Source organism: Cupressus sempervirens, chromosome 11, assembly GCF_028749045.1.
Source record: "Cupressus sempervirens isolate cs-2001-9-10 chromosome 11, ASM2874904v1, whole genome shotgun sequence".
In the NCBI taxonomy this organism is placed as follows: domain Eukaryota; kingdom Viridiplantae; phylum Streptophyta; class Pinopsida; order Cupressales; family Cupressaceae; genus Cupressus; species Cupressus sempervirens.
In genome coordinates, this window is record NC_143128.1 from 394,888,490 (window position 1) to 394,894,358 (window position 5,869).

At 33.4% G+C, this 5,869-nt stretch overlaps 1 pseudogene; it reads left to right on the forward strand.

The window, feature by feature from the left end:
- The first annotated feature begins 2,122 nt into the window (after nucleotides 1-2,122).
- On the forward strand, nucleotides 2,123-5,448 carry LOC149529683 (F-box protein At3g44326-like; annotated as a pseudogene).
- The last annotated feature ends 421 nt before the right edge of the window (nucleotides 5,449-5,869 follow it).

The following is a 5,869-nucleotide window of genomic DNA, read 5'->3' on the forward strand; positions in this document are numbered from 1 at the left end:
GGACTCAAAACAAGATGGTTGATATGTTACCAAATGTAGCAATCAAGCCAAAAGAGATATCATTTGCAAGACTCTCTTAGATTGAGGTGCAAAATAGACCTTCCATACCTGACAACATTGAAAATTGGCAGGCCTTTGAGGATGACAAAGATATTAAAAAAAAAAATTTAATGAAGACAAGTACCACGGTCAGGAAATGGATTGGAATGGACTGATTGAAACCATAAATGGGAAGGAAACCATTTTTGGTCAAGAGATTATGCAATTGAAAAAAAATAAGGTGCCAAAGGGGTTAGTAGTCTTGGAAAATATTTTTGATAACCAGGACAAAGTAAAATCAGGAGTTAATGACCCCAAGCCTCAAGAGATAGAAGAGATAAACTTGGGTACTAATGAAGTTCCCAAAAGGGTTTATATCGGCCAAAACCTGCCTGTTAAAATCAAGAAAACATTGATTGACCTACTTAGAAAATATAGACATGTTTTTGCTTGGTCATATGATGACCTTAAGGCTTATAGGGAGGATCTGTTCTAGCATGTCATACCATTGAAGGAAAATGTAAAACGTTTTAGGTAAAAACAGAGACCAGTGAATCCTACCCTTGCCCCAAAAATGCAAGAAGAACTAACAAAACTAAGAGATGGTGGGATAATCAAACCAATCAGGCATTCCACCTGGGTTTCAAACTTGGTTCCTATCAAGAAGAAGAATGGAGATATTAGGTTATGTGTGGATTTTAGAAAATTAAACATTGCATCTCTGAAAGACAATTATGGCTTACCTAATATGGAAGCCATGTTGCAGCAAGTGATTGGCTCTGAATTAATGTCAATGATGGATGGTTTCTCTAGATATAATCAAGTTCTAGTAAAGGAAAGTGAACAATCCAAGACAGCCTTCACAACCCCATGGGGAACATATGTATATATGAGGATGCCTTTTGGCCTGATTAATGTAGGAGCTACCTTCCAAAGAGCCATGGATGTAGCATTTCATGATTATATTGATAAATTTATGGTTGTGTACTAGGATGATCTTACAACATATTCTAATAAGGCTGAAGATCACTGCAAACATTTGGAAAAAATCTTTATTAAAGCTCTGGAATATGGAGTTTATTTAAACCCAAAGAAATGCACATTTGGGGTCATAGAAGGCAAACTACTAGGACATATAGTGTCTAAGGATGGGGTGAAAATAGACCCTGAGAGAGTAGCGGCTATTGACAAAGTCCCCAAGCCAAAAAATATAAAAGGAATTCAATCTTTCTTTGGCCAAGTTAATTTCCTTAGAAGATTTGTTACAAATTTCACAACAAGGCTTTTGAATCCTCCAATGATTTGCCTTGGTTAAATTGTGTTCACATAGGTTTGGAACTTGTTTCCCCCAAAAATTTTATGTTTCCACTTCCTGCACATTCAACTTGAGCAACAGTAGTCCAAGGATGTCATATAAAATATATATCATAAATGCATATAATTTCAAATGTTACGTAATATTATTAACATAATTCAATTAAATTTCCCGTCCTAATCATTTCAAATAAATCATTCAAAATGTTAAAATATCAAGATTTGCATATTATAAACCATCAAATAAACATTTATTTGCATGTCACATTAAATCATAAATCATCATTATCAAATTAACATTTATCTACATATCACATTAAATCATAATCTAATTCTATCATGTCATAAATTTGCATCCATATGTCTTCAATCATTCCATTCATGATATCATGTTCTTAGTACATATCATAGGTGAAAAACACTATTGTAAATGTCAAAATCAATAGATAAAATAAGCCATTGTCCTTCTAAGTCTCGAATAATGTCAAAATATCAAAATCCTGAATATCAAAATGCAAGTAACATACCCCCACTTAAACATTACAATTTCACATTACAAGTATTTATGTAATTCAACTTCTATCAAACCAATTAAAAAAAGTTAGAACATGAATGAAATCATTAATTATATCATTTAGGTCTTAATATGCAGACATAAGTGTCGATCATCAAAATACAAATATTAAAATAATATAATCCTGTAGTCTTGAAAGTATATAAAAACATCAAACTAGAAGTATCATAATGCAAATATGTCATCTATATTATGATGGATCAGGTGAGGCCTCACATGGGAAATCCTACAAACCCCTAACATACATCCCTCAAAGTCATTGACATATCCCATACATCAGGACTTCTTGATCTATCTATCCACCTTGTGAATCAGACATCTACATCTTTCTGAATCTCATACTCGACCTATCCCTTAATAAGATCTGCAATCCTATGATGATGAATCAAGCATTTACATAACGCCTTGAGTCATAAGAAAAATAAATCAACACATGCAACCAATAGATTGCAACTAAGTTTCATACACTTTTCTTACAAAACAAAAAAGATAACAAATAGCATGAATGGGAGACAAGATATTAGAATGAAGACTAACTTGTTGTTGCATTTTAATTCATTTCTTTGAAAAAAATACAATAATATGCATGAAAATGAAATGTAAAACTGCCTAACAAATCAAAACTATCTATATGATTATTTATTAATGTTTATTACAATGGAAATTGCTTAAGTAAATGGTATCACAATCCTGAAACATATCAAAAACTAGAACCTATGGTCTCACAGTGAAAACTGCCAACACTTACAATGGATGAGAAAGAGAAAGATATAGAAGAAGAATGGAATCCCAAATCTTATCTAGAAATGACATGTGTCCACTTGAATATCCATTCTTTTCTATTGTAAAACCTCTCTTATCTTTCTACCCATGAGATCTTATTTGGTTTTCATCATTATTTTGTAACAAACCCAAAATATCTCTTCATAAATGATGAAAACCCTTCTGCTACTAAAATATCTAGAATGCATCATAAAATGCTGATGATACCTTGATTTAACTACCTTGGAGGTGACAAATCTCACCCATAACTACCTTTTACATTCACTCAATTCACCATTTCACTAAAAATCACATTTAGATCCCTCCAACTAAATGAAACTGAAAATTGGGCACCTAAGACAAATCCTCACATACCTAAAACTAATGACGTCCTATGAAAAAAAAAACTCTAGAAATGGAAAGTTTAATTTCTCCCAATTTTGGTGATATATAATACTCCTATACTTGCTTATCAGAAACTCCCAGAATTTCAAAATGAAAAATAGGCTCCTTCTAGGCTTTGATACTACATTTGGGCATAAATTTGACTAGTTTCTAAAGTTTAAACTATAGAATATAACAAAGTTTATTTAAAACTCCAGATGCATGTATTTCTAGGAGAAAATATTAAAAATTAATTTTTATGCTTGTTTGAATTTTTCCCTCTATTTTTTATTTTAGGTCAAACCTATTAATCGAGCCTTGCCATGTGTCATGTTCTGATTGGCCAAATTTTGCTTCATCATCTGAAACCCACCACCTAGGCACCATGTGTCACTACCTTACTAGTCCTTTGTTATGTCACATGGCCACCACATCATTATGCCACATCACTAGTTGCCATGTCTCTATCCTAGTTAGCATCTTGCCATGTCATCATGACATAGCAACCTTGTGACACATGGTATTTTTAGATACATCAGTATCATGTTAGCACCACCATGTCATTGTCCTATCATTAAACCACCTTAGCCTACCACATTATCAGTCTCTATGTTGCATGATGAGTCAGCATCATGACATAGTGGTTGCATGACATGTGTCATTTATGCCATGTCAACACCTCAATTTTTGTGCCATGTCTGGGGTCCTCTGCCACGTGTCAATTTCTGATTTATCCTTGGATTCCATGTCATTTTCTTCATTTGCATGCTTGTTCAAAATTTCTTCAATCTTCATGCCCAACTGGAAATCCACTAGAGGGCCCCACGAGAAAGGTTCATTCTTCTAAAAGTGAGTGCCTTTGAAGACACTTAAAACATATGCGCTCATACATAAAAAGATTATAAGATAACCCAAACAAAAAGTGTGGGATTACCCTCATCTGCATCCCTGTGATAAAAATGTGGTTTGTCTTCCTTTAAATAGCCACATTCTTTTGAAAGATGCTCACATATCACAAATTCTTGACCTCTATAGTGTGTGAGCCTTCATAGAAACAAACCTTCAATGCATGCAATTTTAGATAGTGATAAATGGGACATGCAATAAAAATTCTTGACATCAAGTCCCTCCTCCCTCTGGCACAGCTTTACTGAACCTTTTTGCCTATTTTCCTCAAAATAGCTTTTGCAAAAACTTGTGATTCAATGCCCCTAATTGGGCATCAATGTATACTCTACCCTCTTCTCTAGCTTAGTGCAACCTTTGTCTTATAAGAGGTTGCATGGGAATCTTATCCTCTTTTTTATCATGCTACTATCCCCCTTTCTAATCGATGACATCTCTTTCACTCGTCTCCACATGCCCCTATCACTGAGGTTTCAAAAGCTGACATCATTTAGCAATCTTTGGCCATGAGGGGAGAAAATCTCATACCTTACCTAAATCGGTGTCTTCCTTGTTTCACCTTTCCAACATGGATCTCTATTTCTACATTTTGGGCATGAGCCACTTTGTCTTTGATTTTCTTGTGCATGCAATATCACCCCTTTAACATTTCATTATACCTATTGTAAGCTTAGTAGAGGCTTTCCCTTTAGAAAATGGCACACTCCACTATAATTAAATTAGTGGCATATGGTATTTTTGGTTAATCAAGCATAGAAATTTGTCTTGCAATGGATATTGAGTGTAAGAGGAGTGTTTCTGAGTAGTGATATTGTTAGAGAAATCTTAAAGAGAGTGGATGGCATCACTCTTGCAAGAGTAGAATGTTCGAGCTCTAATATGAAGTTAGTTATAAAGGAACAAGGCCTATCTGAGGATTATTTTTCTTTCTTTCAGCCTTCAACAATAATCTATGGGGTTAAACAATTGATTTATTCCCTCAGTGGGTTCAACAAGTTTTATGTAGATTCTTTTCCCTTCATCAATATTTATGAAGAAGATTGTCTTGATCCACTAGATGAAAGTGATGAAGTTTCTCTCTATGACTTTTCCTCAATTGTAGATATCCATTACAATAATAAAATAGTTTATTCAAAATTTGTACTAAAAATTCTAGGTGAAGATGATATCATAGATTGTAGGTCATCCACCATGTCCTCATTGGTAATAGATCTTCCTTGTAATTCTAATGGCACTTTATTTTCAGTTTTAAGTAATGGGAAGAAAGATGTAGAGAGAATCATATTTTCAGTTGAACTAAGGCTCAGTTGGACTCTTATCAATAGAAGAACAAAAGATGTTTTAAATCTTTCAATTTGGAGGCCTTTAATAATGATTTTATAATTAGGTTTGAATCCATTATGCCTGGTCATAGTACTTTTACTTTAAAATTAGCAGCATGTAGCATAAAAATCCTTGTCACATTTTAATGATTAGTATGAGACAATTTTCACTATGTGGATTCTATAATATTTAAAATCTCCATATTTTATCAATCTCATGAAATCAATCAAGCCCCAAAGTGGGTCTAGCTAAAAAAAAATTGAAACTAAATCAATCAAACTAGCCTATTGAATCCATCATCTTGATTAAAATCAAATTTGACCACTGAATGATAATTAAAAACTTATTTTGCCATTTATTTGTAAACTATCAGCTTTGTGCTAGGAGATCCTTTGATTAGCCTTAAAAATTGACAAAAACACCTGGTCAGGCTCTAAAATCAATCATATTGATTCTCTATTCTGCACACTTTTACCTTGTTCAATCTTGTCTCATGAAAAATTCTTAGTCAAAAGATATTGACTATCAAAGTTTCCCTCTCAAAACTACCCAGAAGCAAATGTGTTA